The following is an 18477-nucleotide window of genomic DNA, read 5'->3' as shown; positions in this document are numbered from 1 at the left end:
AATCATCCGCATACAGTCTGATATTTGAAACACAGCCTTCACTTAAATCATTGATAAATATGAGGAACAGCAATGGCCCAAGGACCGGCCCTTGAGGCACACCTGATGAAACATTAACCGTTCTCGACTTCGAACCGTTCAGAACCACTTTTTACTGCCATTTATACAATTAATATTTAAGCAAACCGTAAAGGGAATCGGGGAGGCCAAGAAATGACAGTTTGTGCAAAAGTAAGTTATGCGGGACTGCACCAAACGCCATTTTAATATCAATAAAAATAGAATTTATCTGTATGCTACTGTTAAAGCCAAATGCAACTTCATGTATCAATTCAGTAAGTTGAGTGGTACAGGATATGCGAAATCCATGCTGCGTCGGTATAAAAAAATCATGGTCATGAAGATGCTTAATAAGACCAGAGTAAATAACATGCTGATTGCCGTGTTATAGTTTGTTAACGAAGCTTCCCCTCAAGTCTAAATATTGTAAGGCAGTTTGTCGTGTGCGTATCATGGCCACGCATGCTTATATCGCCTTCCGTTTCTCTACCACGGTTGCGCTTTAAAACCACGGCGCTGCAATATTGCTTTCCTCTCCTTCCTTCTTCTCCGTCCTTATACTGGCTCTCTTAACTACTACACGCAGAGACAAAGCAACAGCGCGCGCATGCGATCCCATAGATGAGATGAATACATATATATAGAAAAGTATCAGTCATAGCTCTCGTAGTATAGCCTTCTGAGCCGTTTCCTTTTTTTCTTTTTTTTCTTTGAAAGAAGTCCTATTAGGGTTATTATAATTACACGAAGGTATTTCGCCCTCGTCAGCAGCAGTACTTGAGATAGCTATTCTGGCGGCTAGCTTCCCACGCTATGCGTGCCGCCTTCGCACCTGTTTAAGCTTTTTCTAGACGCTAGAGCTATACTATGCCCGCGCAACCTTGAGCGATCGGAAAGCGCGTTTTCCGCTCTTGGCCTGCGGAGAGGGGAGGGTTCGTTCCGGCCGTCAAGCCATCCACATCTCAGTAAGGTGCCTGGTGGTGGTCTCGTGCTGACGATGCCCTCTCGGTGAGCGCATATTTCCCCCCTCATCTTTTAAGAGGTTCAATACATACAAGCATTTGTCTCGCAAACCAGATTTATTTTAAGGGAATTTTCCACGTCTCAATAATTTCTCTCGTCGTATTCGAGTGCTGATTGCCGTGTTATAGTTTGTTAACGAAGCTTTCCTTCAAGTCTAAATATTTTAACGCAGTTTGTCGTGTGCGTATCATGGCCACGCACGCTTATATCGCCTTCCGTTTCTCTACCACGGTTGCGCTTTAAAACTACGGCGCTGCAAGTTTGCTTCAGAGACTTTCCTTTCCTTCCCTCTTCTCCGGCCTTAAAATGGCTCTCTTAACTACTACACGCAGAGACAAAGCAACAGCGCGCGCTTTAGATCCTATAGATGAGATGAATATTTACAATTATTATTAGGGTTATAATTATATTCGAGTGCTGATTGCCGTGTTATAGTTTGTTAACGAAGCTTCCCCTCAAGTCTAAATATTTTAGGGCAGTTTTCCTAGTCTCTAAAGCCGCTCGAGTTCACGCTGCTCCTCTGGCGGCCATTTTTCCAAGAAATTATGCCTTCAAACCACTCATCGACTGTCGCGGACAACATCAGTCCCTTTCCACATAAGTATGAGGCTCGGAGCAGGAGCTATGGCGCTTGAAAGTAACCTGTGGCTTGACGAAGCAACCGACTGAGCTACCTTTCCGGGCAACATTGAAGGGTCACGAGTTCAAATCACATGCTATGTTCCTTTTTCCCCCTTTTTTTCTTTTTTCTTTCTTTTTAATGTCTTTTCCTTCATTTTATCACTGTACGGAAACCCTCCTAAAAAAATTATATATCCTCAATAATGTATGGCCACACATGTGCAGGTCATAAATACCAGGTTCTCTAGCCGAGTGCCATCCGTGCGGTATAACCGAGCTCAGATTGGTGCACCTTGACTGATCAAAAAGGGCACCACTGTAGGTTAAATGAGGCGTACAACTCCTGCGGGACCCGCCGTGGTTGCTCAGTGGTTATGGTGTTAGACTGCTCAGCACGAGGTCGCGGGATCGGACCCCGGCCACGGCGGCCGCATTTCGATAGGGGCAAAATGCGAAAACACCCGTGTACTTAGAATTAGGTGCACGTTAAAGAACCCCAGGTGTTCGAAATTTTCGGAGTCCTCCACTACGGCGTGCATAAACAGAAAGTGGTTTTGTCACGTAAAACCCCATAATTTAATTTTCAATTTAACTCCTGCGGGGACGGTAGAGTATCCGTCTCCAGTGCAAGAGGACCGTGATTCAAATCCCGGTGCCGCGCAATTCTCCACCGGAAAATACAAAAGAAACGTGTGTTGAGAAAATTGCACAAGCAGGCCTGGAGTGCGGCCTGATCCCGGTGACCAGAACCGGTAACGCACTCTCTCACCAGAGCAGGATTGGCCACCCTGGTGCAGTACTTGGCCACAACCTCCTATATGAATACAACAATCAAACCCCGGCCCTCAGTCCCCAGCAGCCGCGAAGCAACTGACCACGGCGGCGGTCAGATCTGTGACGCTGCAGAGGGTGCTAAGAATACCTGGCTCCGGACAGGCCGCCATTGGAATCTGAACCTGGCAACGTTTAACGTTAGAACGCTATCTAGTGAGGCGAGTCTAGCAGTGTTATTGGAGGAATTAGAGGGTAGTAAATGGGATATAATAGGGCTCAGTGAGGTTAGGAGGACAAAAGAAGCATATACAGTGCTAAAAAGTGGGCATGTACTGTGTTACCGGGGCTTAGCGGAGAGACGAGAACTAGGAGTCGGATTCCTGATTAATAAGGAAATAGTTGGTAACATACAGGAATTCTATAGCATTAACGAGAGGGTGGCAGGTCTTGTTGTGAAACTTAATAAGAGGTACAAATTGAAGGTCGTACAAGTCTATGCCCCTACATGCAGTCATGATGACCAGGAAGTCGAAAGCTTTTATGAAGACGTGGAATCGGCGATGGGTAAAGTCAAAACAAAATACACTATACTGATGGGCGACTTCAATGCCAGGGTAGGCAAGAAGCAGGCTGGAGACAAGTCAGTGGGGAATATGGCATAGGCTCTAGGAATAGCAGAGGAGAATTATTAGTAGAGTTTGCAGAACAGAATAATATGCGGATAATGAATACCTTTTTCCGCAAGCGGGTTAGTCGAAAGTGGACATGGAGGAGCCCGAATGGTGCGACTAGAAATGAAATCGACTTCATACTCTGCGCGAACCCTGGCAACATACAAGATGTAGACGTGCTCGGCAAGGTACGCTGCAGTGACCATAGCATGGTAAGAACTCGAATTAGCCTAGACTTGAGGAGGGAACGGAAGAAACTGGTACACAAGAAGCCAATCAATTAGTTAGCGGTAAGAGGGAAACTAGAGGAATTCCGGATCAAGCTACAGAGCAGGTATTCGGCTTTAACTCAGGAAGAGGACCTTAGTGTTGAAGCAATGAACGACAATCTCATGGGCATCATTAAGGAGTGCGCAATAGATGTCGGTGGTAACGCCGTTAGACAGGAAACCAGTAGCTACCACAGGAGACGAAAAATCTGATCAAGAAACGCCAATGTATCAAAGCCTCTAACCCTACAGCTTGAATAGAACTGGCAGAACTTTCTAAGTTAATCAACAAGCGTAAGACAGCGGACCTCTGGAACTATAATATGGATCGAATTGAACAGGCTCTCAGGAACGGAGGAAGCCTAAAAACAGTGAAAAAGAAACTAGGAATAGGCAAGAATCAGATGTGTGAGTTAAGAGACAAAGCCGGCAATATCGTCACTAATATGGATAGGATAGTTCAAGTGGCTGAGGAGTTCTATAGAGATTTATACAGTGCCATTGGCACCCACGACGATAATGAAAGAGAGAAGAGTCTAGACGCATTTGAAATCCCACAAGTAACGCCGGAAGAAGTAAAGAAAGCCTTGCGATCTAGACAAAGGGGGAAGGCAGCTGAGGAGGATCAGGTAACAGCAGATTTGTTGAAGGATGGTGGTCAGATTGTTCTAGAGAAACTGGCCACCCTGTATACGCAATGCCTCATAACCTCGAGCGTACCGGAATCTTGGAAGAACGCTAACATAATCCTAAACCATAAGAAAGCGGACGCCAAAGACTTGAAAAATTATAGACCGATCAGCTTACTGTCCGGTGCCTACAAAGTATTTACTAAGGTAATCGCAAATAGAATCAGGAACACCTTAGACTTCTGTCAACCAAAGGACCAGGCAGGATTCCGTAAAGGCTACTCAACAATAGACCATATTCACACTATCAATCAAGTGATAGAGAAATGTGCAGAATATAACCAACCCTTATATATAGCTTTCAATGATTACGAGAAAGCGTTTGATTCAGTCGAAACCTCAGTAGTCATGGAGGCATTACGGAATCAGGGTGTAGATGAGCCAAATGTAAAAATACTGGAAGATATCTATAGCGGCTCCACAGCCACCGTAGTCCTCCACAAAGAAAGCAACAAAATCCCTATAAAGAAAGGCGTCAGACAGGGAGATACGATATCTACAATGCTATTCACAGCATGTTTACAGGAGGTATTCAGAGGTCTGGAGTGAGAAGAATTGGGGATAAAAGTTGATGGAGAATACCTTAGCAACTTGCGATTCGCTGATGATATTGCCTTGCTTAGTAACTCAGGAGACCAATTGCAATGCATGCTCACTAACCTGGAGAGGCAAAGCAGAAGGGTGAAGCAGAAGGGGGAAGGAGAAGCAGAAAATTAATCTGCAGAAAACTAAAGTATTGTTTAACGCTCTCGGAAGAGAACAGCAGTTTACGATAGGTAGCGAAGTACTGGAAGTGGTAAGGGAATACATCTACTTAGGGCAGGTAGTGACCACGAATCCGGATCATGAGACTGAAATAACCAGAAGAATAAGAATGGGCTGGGGTGCGTTTGGCAGGCATTCTCAAATCATGAACAGCAGGTTGCCACTATCCCTGAAAAGGAAAGTGTATAACAGCTGTGTGTTACCAGTACTGACACATGGGGCAGAAACCTGGAGGCTTACGAAAAGGGTTCTGCTGAAATTGAGGACGACGCAACGAGCTATGGAAAGAAGAATGATGGGTGTAACGTTAAGGGATAAGAAAAGAGAAGATTGGGTGAGGCAACAAACGCGCGTAAACGACATCTTAGTTGAAAGCAAGAAAAAGAAATGGGCATGGGCTGGACATGTAATGAGGGGGGAAGATAACCGATGGTCACTAAGGGTTACGGACTGGATTCCAAGGGGAGGGAAGTGTAGCAGGGGGCGGCAGAAAGTTAGGTGGGCGGATGACATTAAGACGTTTGCAGGGACAACATGGCCACAATTAGTACATGACCGGGGTAGTTGGAGAAGTATGGGAGAGGCCTTTGCCCTGCAGTGGGCGTAACTAGGCTGATGATGATGATGATGAAATAACATGCTCTAGCGTTTTACAACAAACAGATATCAAAGACATCGGTCTGTAATTGGTTGCCAAATCACGACAACCACTTTTAAAATGAGTTATATTGGCCATTTTCCAGTCACTAGGTAATATTGAGAATTTATTGACTTCGTAAATAATTCAACCAAGATAGGAGCAATACTGTGGGAACAGCGCTTCAAGACGTGATTCGATATACCATCTGGACCATGAGCAGAATGAGGATTAATGTTGCACAACAGAGCCCTAATTCCAGCGTCATTTAAAACGATGTCATGCATTTGAGGTAATTGTTCGCGAAATTCAGGTATTGGAGTATGACGACATGCTGTGGGAGGGAGTGAAAATATTCGTTAAAGCAGCCAGCTTTTTTTGTGTCATCAGTTAACATTTCATGCCGGATAGCCGGAACGCCAACACTGTCTTTTCTGTTACTTTTGACATATCGCCATAACTTCTTAGGATTAGATCTGAATTTATATGCTAGCGACGATAAGTATGTTCTTTTTGTTGCCTTTAATTCTTGTTTAAGTTTTTAGTTAGAGTTCTAAGCTTGCCATATAAGTTCTGACTTGGTGCTATCTTGAATGCCTTGTATACTCAGGCCTTCTTTCTTATTGACAGACGCAGTTCTTTGCTAATCGAAGGTTTATCCATTCTACGTCTAGATGATACCACTCTTGAGGGATGTATTTAGCGGCGAAACGCAGGATTTTGTCTCTGAACAGAGTCCATAAGTTTTCTATGCTGTACTGGCTGCTGTATTCCAGCAATACGGGCAGTAGTAAGTTGAACTCTTCATCTATGGCATTATAATTTCCCTGTTCATACATAAAAATATTTCTCGGGCAATTCTTGCTAACCTGTAACTTCTTGCACACTATTATTGCATTTACGACCTCATGATCACTTATTCCTGGTGCTGCCGTAAGTGCTTCAACTAAATCATCATTGTTGCTAAACAACAAGTCCAACGTAGTGTCCTTAGCTGAACCGTAACGCGTTGGGAAACTTACAAACTGAGCAAGTCCATTGTTCCGTGTTAGTTCAATGAAGGCCGAGCGAAGTGCCGAGGCGCTCGTCGCTACAGGATAGCGGTCGTGCCATACAACTTCAGGTGTGTTAAAATCGCCCCCAAGTAGAATAGTTTGCGATGATTAGACCGAGAGTGATTGTGCAAGGCTGTGAAATGCTTCTATGCTTGTTGAAGATGGTGGCCTGTAAAACGATCCCACCACAAGGCTCTTACCACCAGAAACCAATATTCTGCACCAAATACATTCTGGAGAAACATCACAGTATAACGGTAAACTTCTGATTCTGTCATGTACAAGAATGAACACACTTCCTCCCTGGTGATTACAGTCTTTTCGATGAGTTATGTATTCGGATGGAAACACTTCACAATCCGATATGCCAGGGTCGAGCAAAGATTCGGTTCCGATGACAATATCAGGTTGTGAAATGTGCAGTAGCCTACAGAATACGTCTGTTTTATTCTTCAGGCTCCTACAATTGATAACGATGACGGACAGGCGATCCGCCGTGTCTCTTCTGAGCCGCAGCGGCGCACACTTTGTTTGCTATTGAATGTACTCCCGTACGGAATCCGTTGTACCATCGTAAATATACGTCTTGCCCTCATAAGTCATCTTGTTGTACTTCAGCTTATAGCTAGCTCCGGAGTTCTGTTCCCACGCATAAGCAATCAGTTTGCTTCTACATCACCGAACCTGCTGGGAGTAGTCTTCACTTAGCGATATTCTGCTGCCTTTCAGTTTCGAAGCCGCAGAAAGAAGACGCTGTTTGTCCTTGAATAGTCCAAACTTCACAATAATGGGCCTTGGTTTATCGTTATTATGCTTCCCCATCCTGTGATCTCTCTCAATTGTTGACAGTTCAACAGTAATATTCAGTTTGACCGAGCAGACAGATATAACCTTCCGTTCTGATTGATCCCATATTTCCTTCTCGTTCTCATCATCTATGTCGAAAAACAGTAAATTATTCCTACGGGAACGATTTCCGAGTTCGTCCTGATTGATTAATACGTTTTGCATAACTTTTGAGCTGGTCATTTTGCGCCTGCACTTCTTCTCTGTCCCCCAGCGCAGACAAAACGGATAAATCCTCAGCTAATTTGGCAACTTTTGACGTTAGATTCACAATTTTGTCTTCGATTTGATTGTGCTCAGTTCGCAGTGTTTCTAACTGTTTAATTATTTTGTCTTGACCTGCCAATATCTTTGGTAACGAAGGCATTGCTTCCATTAGTTCACGCTCTTGCTTTTCCGACAGAGGGCCAGGGTTGTCTTCGACGTCACCAGCTAATCGTAATCTTATTCTAAACCAAAAATATATTGCACCAGCACAGAGACAGATACCAGCACGAACAAGCACAAACCGCTTAACGACAAGGTGGGCTCCGGTACCGAGTTTACATGCGTGCTAGCTGGCTTATAACGGTAAAAGAGACCAACCTGAAGAAAGAGCAGATGTGAGTGTTTCGACCGCATCTCGGCACCAGAACCCGAAGGCCTTGTCTGTAGCAGGCGTTTAAATAGTTTAAAAAAACGGATCCTGACATCTAACAGCGAGCGCCCTCGGTGACCGGTAGTGACAACTGCTATCATGCTGGGTACTAAAGGTGCATCCAGATATGGCCATAACCACCAGTCAGTGATTACAGCCGGGCACTGTCCTCCGGGGAAGTCGCTGTTTTTGGTAGTTGTGCAGGTGTGTGCAACCACCTGTTGCTGCTGTTGACGCTCCATCAATTCATGCAGACGCGGCCACGGAGTCGCTATGTTTCCATTTGGGTATGTATTGTAGACGTCGCCAAATCTTCCCAGCTATCTTGAAACGAAAGCGGCGCCGGACGCTGCTACAACGATCTGAAACAACTGAAGAAAGAGCAGATGTGAGCGTTTCGACCGCATCTCGGCACCAGAACCCGAAGGCCTTGGCTGTAGCAAGCGTTTAAATAGTCTTTCCTCTAACAGCGAGCAGCCTCGGTGACCGGTAGTGACAACTGCTATCATGCTGGGTACTGAAGGTGCATCCAGATATGGCCATAACCACCAGTCAGTGATTACAGCCGGGCACTGTCCTCCGGGGAAGTCGCTGTTTTTGGTAGTTGTGCAGGTGTGTGCAACCTGTTGCTGCTGTTGACGCTCCATCAATTCATGCAGACGCGGCCACGCAGTCACTATGTTTCCATTTGGGTATGTATTGTAGACGTCGCCAAATCTTCCCAGCTGTCTTGAAACAAAAGCAGTGCCGGACGCTGCTACAACGATCTGAAACAACTGAAGAAAGAGCAGATGTGAGCGTTTCGATTGCATCTCGGCAGCAGAACCTGATGAACCATCTCGGCACCAGCACCAGATGAAGATGACATAGAGATGATGAATGAAACTGTAACTACGCTGGCTTCAGCCTAGTTAAGTGATATAAGTGAAAGTTCAGTGAAAAATAAGTGATATTCGAAACTATGACGTGAGAAACACTGAAGACGCCGTAAAAAATGGACACAGCTTGAAATAAGTGAGAAAGAAACTTGGCATAGGTCAAACCAAGATCTATGCACTGAAAGATAAGCAGGGTAATATCATCAGCAATTTCGAAGGTATAGTAAAAGAAGCGGAATAATTCTATACTGACCTGTACAGTACCCAGAGGAGTCAGGATACCTCCATTAGAAACAGTAATGAAGAGGATACAGAAACTCCTCTTATAAGTAGCGACGAGGTCAGATGGGCCTTGCAAGACATGAAACGAGGAAGAGTGGCAGGAGAAGATAGAATAATAGTCCATTTAATCAAAGATGGAGGAGACATAATGCTTGGAAAACTGGCGGCTCTTCATACGAAGTGACTGGAAGGGTCCCAGAAAACTGGAAGAATGCAAACATTATACTAATCCAAAAAAGAGAGACGTTCAAGAATTGAAAATTATAGGAAGAATAGCTTACTCCCAGTATTGTATAAAATATTTACCAAGGTAGCCTCCAACAGAATAAGGGCAACACTGGACTTTAGTCAACCAAGGGAACTGGCTGGCATCAGGAAGGGATACTCTACAATGGATGACATCCATGTCATTAATAAGGTTTTCGAGAAGTTCGCAGATTACAATAAGCCTCTCTATGTGGCTTTCATAGATTACAAAAAGGCATTTGATTGAGCAGAGATACCAGCACCCATAGAGGCATTACGTAATTAAGGAGTACAGAACGCTTACGTGAATACCTTGGAAAATATCTACAGAGGACCTACAGCTACATTAATCCTACCCAATAAAAGTAGGAAGATACTTATAAAGAAAGGGGTCCGACAGGGAGACACAATCTCTCCAGTGCTATTCACTGCGTGCTTGGAAGAAGTACTCAAGCTATTAAACTGGGAAGGCTGAGGAGTAAGGATCGACGGCGAATATCTCAGCAGCCTATGGTTTGCCGATTACATTGTTCTAGTCAGCAAAAATGCTGACCAGTTATAACAAATGATTGAGGACCTCAAGAGAGAGAGTGCAAGAGTGGAGTTGAAGATTAATGAGGGGAAGACAAAGATAATGGTGAATAACCGGGCAAAGGAACAAGAGTTCAGATCGCCACTCAGCCTCTAGAGTCTGTGAAGGAGTACGTTTACCTATGTCGATTAATGACAGGGAACCATGATCACGAGAGGGAAGTTCATAGAAGAATAAAAATGGGTTGGATCACATACGGCAGACATTGTCAGATCCTGACTGGAAGCTTACCATTATCATTGAAAAGGAAAGTGTACAATCAATGTCTTTTACCAGTGCTGTAATATGGGGCAGAGTCGTGGAGACTGACATAGAAGCTTGAGAACAAGTTAAGGACCGCGCAAAGAGCGATGGAACGAACATTGCTAGGCATAACGTTAAGAGACAGAAAGAGAGCGGTTTGGATCAGAGAGCGAACGGGTATAGCCGATATTCTAATTGATATTAAGAAAAAAAAATGGAGCTGGGCAGCTCATGCAATGCGCCGGTTAGATAACCGTTGGACCATTATGGTTACAGAATGGGTACCAAGAGAAGGGAAACGCAGTCGAGGACGGCAGAAGACTAGGTGGAGTGATGAAATTAGGAAATTCGCGGGCGCTCGTTGCAATCGGTTGGCGCAGACAGGGGCAATAGGAGATTCGAGGGAGAGGCCTTCACCCTGCAGTGGACAAAAAAAAGCTTATGATGATGATGATGATGATGATTTCACCAGAACAGCAGTCACAATAAGGACACACAAAGTACAATGTAAATTCAGTGAAGTATTTAACCAGCATCGTGCTGGTTTCGTGCACAAGACACCAGCGGCTCTACTCTTGAGAGCTACTCGGGAGGTTCCGCCGACGCTTTATGGGTTGCGACTAACGAATGCATGCTCTCCTGAAAATAAATAGGTGCAGGCGGCGCCTCCTTGTCAACGTGATATTCTGGAGCGCTAGATGCAGTGGAGGCATAATTAAATCAAAAGATACCCCATCCTCATTATCTATGCTTTGGGTTACACACCGTAACAATACCAGTTAAAAAGTTCTTGAAAGGAAAGGAAACTATTTCACTGTGGCGGATCACACTATTTAATTTGCAAGTAGCCAGAGACAATAGACCATGTTTTCTGGCACTGTTGGGAAGGTTTTTTTTCATGGAATGTGTTACAGAGAACAGTAAAGAAAGAATTTCCCCTAGAACCCTCTGGCATACGGTACTTAAGCGTAGCAAAATTCCTAGTCGAGAACATCCTGCACTGTCATGGTGTGCCAGAAGTGCTCATTAATGCCATCCTTTAGTATTGCCAGACGAGAAGGTACCGGAGGACAACCGCCTACTACCCGTATACGAATGGTCTAACAGAACACTTGAACAAGGCCCTCGCCGACACGTACGTTAGCAATGTACTGCGTCAACGTCGACCACAAGGCGTGGGATGCTCTCCTTCCATACGTAACGTCCACTTACAACACGGCAGTGCAAGCAACAACATAGATCACGCCGTTCAAGCTGGTTTACGGCAGCAACCCTGCGTGGACTCTCGACGCCATGATGCCGCGCGTCACCGATGAAAAGAATATCGACGCCTTTCTGCAGCGCGCCTTAGAAGCACGACAAATTGCCAGTCTGTGCATCAAAAGCCAGCAAGGATGGAGAGCCGACACTGCAATCTTCAACGACGCTTCGTGCAATACCAACCCGGTGACTGTGTTTGGGTTTGGACCCCGTTTCGCCGACGAAGATTCAGTGAGAAACTTTTGCGACGCTATTTCGGACCCTACAAGATCATCCGACTTATTGGAGCTGTGGACTATAAGGTCGTGCCAAACGGCATTGCGCAATCACAGAGGCGCAACTTGCGAGCTGAAGTAGTTCATGTTAAACGTCATAAGCTTTTCTTCCAGCGATGACGAAGTCCCAAACATTGTTTGTTTGTTATTTTTATTTACTACGTGGGATTTTATTTTTACTCTCGTGTTTGCAGCACCGCGATGATGCTTTCTATAGCACGAGACATTGACACGTTTACTTGTCCTTTTTCCGGGGACTGCATTTCACTCGCTAACAACTTAATGTTCTCGCTGAGCGCAAGACGCGCCTGCGCGATTTGGAACTTACTGGAATGCTGTCGTTGATTACATTTGAAGGAATAATGGTCACTGACCAAGTCTGATGAATAATCTGACGTTTCGGAACCGCGTGCGGGTTCCTTGTTTACTGAGTTAGGCAAGAAATCGTCGTCACGTATATAGCCAGCACGTGACGTAATGAACGTGCGTAAACGGCAGGCATAGTCCCTGGTGTCCGGTTCATTGTAGCTGGCGTCGATTGAATGATTAGAGATTCTAGCAGCCGTGGGGATGACACGTTCTTTTCTTTGGCAACAACAGTGGCATTGTCCCAGTCAATCTTGTGATTATATTCATGCGCATGCTCGGCAATGGCGTTCGTCGTGTGGCTGTTATTTCTTACATCACGTTTATGTTCCTTGAGGCGTCTGGAGAACTTCCCTGTTTCACCAATATATACTCTGTGGCAATCAGCGCATGGTATCTTATACACAACTCCTGGGAATGATTCAACAGGTAACCTGTCTTTCACGTTCATGAGCTTGCTGGTCGGGATGTGGCCAATGCGCAAATCGTATTTCGAAAATACGCGCGACAGTGCCTCGCTGATTCCTTGGACGTAAGGGATGGCTGCACGTGCACGGATTTTCGTGTTGTTCTCCGTGCTTGGCTCTAATATCCGCTTCTCGGTCCTGCGTATGAAACGACTAGGGTAGCCGTTGCGGGTTAGTTCACGGTGGGTCGTCCGTAATTCCTTCTTTAGTGCATCGTCGCCTGAGCAGACGCGTACGGCGCGTGTTATCAGGGACGACACTACGGATGTCTTATGGCCGACAGGGTGACAAGAATTAAACTTAAGATAACGACCTGTGTGTGTAGGCTTCCTGTATACCGGGAAGGCGAGAGCGCCCCCATACCGACGAACCAGTACATCCAAGAAAGGCAACGAGTTGTCCCTCTCGTGTTCCACAGTGAATTGTATGTGCGCATTTGGGGCGTTCAGGCAGTCCAGGAAGCGTTGGATGTCTTGTTTCTTCAAAATACAGAAACAGTCATCCACGTAGCGGTACAAAACTTTAGGTGCCGGGTTGAATGTGGCCAGCACTTTCCCTTCCAAGGCTTCCATTACTAAATTGGCCGTGGTGACCGATATTGACGCTCCCATTGCCGTTCCATGCGTTTGCTGATAAAGGCTGCCACCATAAGAAAAATACGCGTTGCTTAGACAAAACCGCAGCAGCTCGCTGAGTTCGGGGACGTCGAAGGGCGTGCGAACAGGAAGACCACTGTCTGCTTCTAGGGCTTCTTTGCATGTGGCTACTGCCAAATCTACTGGGATACTAGTGAAAAGCGATGTGACGTCGAACGAGACCAAGGCGTCATCTTCACTCAACGTGATGTCCTTTATCTTTGCTACAAATGCGGATGAGTTTTCGACATGCGTCGAGGTCTTACCGGCAAGAGGGCTCAACACCGTCATTATCCGTCAGGCTGAGCGGAAGCTCCTACAAGCACGTATTCTTGAACGCCGCGAAAAACTTCGAAAGTTGGAAACGGATACGTTTTTTGCACGTCGGCAGCTTGAGCACCTGATCCCAGTGGACTTCCCAGAAGTGCAACTGCATGCAAACTACATGGCAACCACGAGAGAACGCCTTCATAGAACGTCACAAGACAGGAAACTAGAGGCACTCCACCCGGATATGTCACAAGACGTCATCAACCTATCTTCGTACACACCGACCGAGAAGGAAGCTGCGGTACTGTAGCGTGGTTTAAACTTCAGCACGGAAAAACCGCCAAGGCCAAGAGATGTGGTCTGTGCAGTCGAACGTGCGGTCAGTCAACTTCCCTCTGAAGTGCAAGAAGAAGCCCGCAACCGTGCCATTGGTGTACTTTCCGGTATGCGGAGACACGGTGCAAGAACGCATTCGCGGTAAAGGAGAAGCAAGCCATTCAAAGCCTACGGAATAACAGTAGCATCGCCATTCTACCCTCCGACAAAGGCAACGCTACGGTCCTGCTAATAAGAGCGACTACCACAAGAAGATGTTGGCCCTTTTCGAAGACCATTATACGTACGCTCCTCTGGCTTATGACCCTACAAGCAGGCTACAAACCAAACTCCAAAAATTGCTGACCAGGCTGTTCAAGTTGGTCCCTCCGCACCACGTGGGTCTCTATCACCGTTTGCTCTTCACGAACGGATCAGCGCCTGCGATCTACGGCCTGCCAAAAGTCCACAAGCCTGACGTCCCACTTAGTCCTATCGTTGACTTCACCAGGTCACCACTCTACCGACTATCGGGCTACCTTCACCAGGTGTTGAGCCCTCTTTCCGGTAAGACCTCGACGCACGTCGAAAACTGATCCAGCAAACTCATCCAGCAAAGATAAAGGACATCACGTTGAGTGAAGATGACGCCTTGGTATCATTCGACGTCACATCGCTTTTCACTAGTATCCCAGTGGATTTGGCAGTACCCACATGCAAAGAAGCCCTAGAAGCAGACAGTGGTCTTCCTGGTCGCACGCCCTTCGACGTCCCCGAACTCAGCGAGCTGCTGCGGTTTTGTCTAAGCAACGCGTATTTTTCTTATGGTGGCAGCCTTTATCAGCAAACGCATGGAACGGCAATGGGAGCGTCAATATCGGTCACCACGGCCAATCTAGTAATGGAAGCCTTGGAAGGAAAAGTGCTGGCCACATTCAACCCGGCACCTAAAGTTTTGTACCGCTACGTGGATGACTGTTTCTGTATTTTGAAGAAACAAGACATCCAACGCTTCCTGGACTGCCTGAACGCCCCAAATGCGCACATACAATTCACTGTGGAACACGAGAGGGACAACTCGTTGCCTTTCTTGGATGTACTGGTTCGTCGGGATGGGGGCGCTCTCGCCTTCCCGGTATACAGGAAGCCTACACACACAGGTCGTTATCTTAAGTTTAATTCTTGTCACCCTGTCGGCCATAAGACATCCGTAGTGTCGTCCCTGATAACACGCGCCGTACGCGTCTGCTCAGGCGACGATGCACTAAAGAAGGAATTACGCACGATCCACCGTGAACTAACCCGCAACGGCTACCCTAGTCGTTTCATACACAGGACCGAGAAGCGGATATTAGAGCCAAGCACGGAGAACAACTCGAAAATCCGTGCACGTGCAGCCATCCCTTACGTCCAAGGAATCAGCGAGGCACTGTCGCGCGTATTTTCGAAATACGATTTGCGCATTGGCCACATCCCGACCAGCAAGCTCATGAATGTGAAAGACAGGTTACCTGTTGAATCATTCCCAGGAGTTGTGTATAAGATACCATGCGCTGATTGCCACAGAGTATACATTGGTGAAACAGGGAAGTTCACCAGACGCCTCAGGGAACATAAACGTGATGTAAGAAATAACAGCCACACGACGAACGCCATTGCCGAGCATGCGCATGAATATAATCACAAGATTGACTGGGACAATGCCAATGTTGTTGCTAAAGAAAAGAACGTGTCATCCCCACGGCTGCTAGAATCTCTAATCATTCAATCGACGCCAGCTACAATGAACCGGACACCAGGGACTATGCCTGCCGTTTACGCACGTTCATTACGTCACGTGCTGGCTATATACGTGACGACGATTTCTTGTCTAACTCAGTAAACAAGGAACCCGTACGCGGTTCCGAAACGTCAGATTATTCATCAGATTTGGTCAGTGACCGTAATTCCTTAATTTCCATGCCTGACCAGACGAACTTTCGTCGAACCCTTAATTATGATTGCATTTGTTTTCTATGCTGTCACCGGACTTCGTGTAATAAAATTGTATGCGCGACCCGAAATATGTAGTAGTTTCTGGAAGGCACGCGAGCACCAACGATTACACTCGAACGTTCAACGCGTTGTGTATAAAAGCCGACGCTCTTAACCGGCAGATTTCGACGATCGCCGACTGTGGTCGTCGCTATCGTTGTGCTTTGAGTGCCAGTTGTTTTGCTAGACCTAGGTTCGCCCAATAAAGAGCCAGTTTTGTGATGCCCAGTTCATCGCTACCGCGTTCTTCACCGTCCCTACGACGTTAGATTATGATAGCCTCTTTCAAATTTCTCGTCTTGAAACTTTCCCGTCTAAACTTACAGGCTATTTTTCTTAACAGGACAAAAGCTTTTCAATTTGCCAACGATTTCTTTTTGCAAATAATTATTCCTCTCCTCGGTCTCCAGTTCTTCCAGGTGCATCAGAGAAGACGGTCCAGGGCCTTTTCTTTTTTTTTTCGATTTACGTAAATGGCTTACCTTCCTCCATACAATATATCATCCTATTAGCAGACGACTGCGTTCTTTACCACATTAAAGTCTGACTTAAACTTGATCCAATCCTGGTGTGTGAAAAAAACAACTTTAATGTGCTTGAATGTAAAAAAGAGAAAAAGAAAAGCGGGACATGCTGCACTAAATTGCAGACCATCCCAGCAGGCGTACAAGCACACCATTAATACCACTGACGTCCTTTCTCGGGAAGCTTTCAATATCTCGGCATCAACCTCGTGTGTCTTGGTAATTTCATGTAAGACACCTTCGCCGGAATTTAAGACTCGCCACTTATTACACACTAAATTGAAGCACGCCAACGCTATCAGAGATTCATAGCAATATAACAATATTACATGCTCGAGAGCATTCAAAATATTGCAGTTAGATTTGAACAGACAGAAACTGGCCAAGTTGTTATTACCCGCAGTAAGAAACATGCTGACGTCTTTTACGTAGCGTTCACCCGCCGTCATTGCCTAGCGGCTTTGGTGTTCCTAAGCACGAGGTCGCCGGGGCAAATCCAATCCGCGGCGAGGGCATTTTCAATGGTGGCGAAGTGTGTACCTTGCATTGGGTGCAGGTTAAAGAACTTCAGGTGGTCGAAATTGATTCGGAGTCCCCCACTACGGCGTGCCTCGTAATCTGATCGTGGTTTCAGCACGTAAAACTCTAGAATTTAATCTAATTAACGAGGTGTTAAAATTCTGTTATTGCTTGGCAGAAAAAGGTGAGAATAGCGTAACTTGCAGGAAGAGCGATGTCCCGGTGCGAACGCTCGCCGAGAAGTGCCGCGGCTGCAGTGGAGGAGGAGGAGGGCGGGGGTCGACTGCGCATGCGCGCGCGCGCGGCGTTGTGGGAATCGATCGCGCCGGCTCCGGCACTCTCGGATGACCGGCCAGGGGACTCGGGCTGAGCGCAGCAAACGTAAGTGGCGGCAGTCTTTCGACGGCGTGCGCTTCGACTTGTGCGACGCCGTTCTCCTGACGCCTCTAGTGCTCGATGTAGTATGTAATGTTTAGAAGCCATCGCCATACAGCCATTTTGCAGTTACAAAAATCAAGTCAATGCCCGCACTGTTACGAAGCCTTGTTTGATGGGCGGGCAAGAATACAAATCCCCGCTTAAAGCTGCGCATTCCCACCTATGCTAGAACAGGGCTCTTGCGCCCTATTTGAACTTCTTGAAACCTTTACGTCGAAATACAACCGGGTGCTATTATGTCGGCACCAAATCATCGTGTGACAAGGCGGCATCTCAGTCTTACTTTGCTCAACTGGTGTTTGTAAGGATTGCTGACAGGAGCTTGTCGGTCTTGTGGGACTTGAACACCGTTGTTCGAGATGTTTCAACTCATGGTTTTCGGTAGAATCCATATTGCAATAAATCTCACGCAACGAAGATAATCCTTTCAGCAGAATATCATTAAGAGTGGCACTGTATACGCGATGTGTGTCTCTACCGTGGTCCTCGTCTTCATGATCTAATCACTTGTGCTTTTCGTTTCGAGCAGATACTTTGAAAAACCTACTGTGGCATATATGCCTCTTCAAGTGGAGAGGTACGACAAAATTCAATGTGCAGAAAGCAAATAGGTGATCGCAAATAGACAAGAACATACGACAAATCTCACTTCATTACCGATTTGATCTTTTATTTTGGGCCACATGTAATTGCACAATAAGCGATCTAGTCGTGATCTCTAAGAGAAGTGTTATAATAGCAGGAATTTTGATTTATCCCTCATCAAAATGTGCCACGAATCGCGCTAGCTATCTAGATGACAGTTTTCTAAAGCTTTCCAACGCATTAATCGAGCCGAAACTAACTGGAACGTTGCTCGTTCTTTTAATCTAATTTGGGGATGAATAGCTGGAAACTGTTGATAGCGCATATCTGCATCGCAACGGTAAAACAGGGCCGCAACCACGAGACCTCTATTCGTGCTGCCGTTCAGATGGCTACTGTCAACCAATAAGCCCAACTCTCGGTCCAGTGGTGATCTCGGTATTTCCGCTAACCGGATATGACTTTATGATTAGCGGCTTCGTTTATATGATTGCATCTCCT

The 18477-nt window shown here is 46.1% G+C and overlaps 1 protein-coding gene across 2 annotated transcripts in view; it reads left to right on the top strand.

The window, feature by feature from the left end:
* The first annotated feature begins 17200 nt into the window (after positions 1–17200).
* LOC139054403 (prolactin-releasing peptide receptor) overlaps positions 17201–18477 on the top strand; it is a 167965-nt gene continuing 166688 nt past the window's right edge. The window contains exon 1 of one of the 2 annotated variants that reach the window (XM_070531341.1): positions 17201–17334. The gene's annotated coding sequence lies outside the window, so the exon portion shown is untranslated. The remainder of the gene's footprint in view (positions 17335–18477) is intronic. The other variant, XM_070531339.1, reaches the window with a different exon arrangement.

The sequence above is a fragment of the Dermacentor albipictus genome, chromosome 1, assembly GCF_038994185.2.
Source record: "Dermacentor albipictus isolate Rhodes 1998 colony chromosome 1, USDA_Dalb.pri_finalv2, whole genome shotgun sequence".
Taxonomy (NCBI): domain Eukaryota; kingdom Metazoa; phylum Arthropoda; class Arachnida; order Ixodida; family Ixodidae; genus Dermacentor; species Dermacentor albipictus.
Note: the sequence above shows the minus strand (reverse complement) of the source record. Positions and strands in the feature narration are given on the sequence as shown.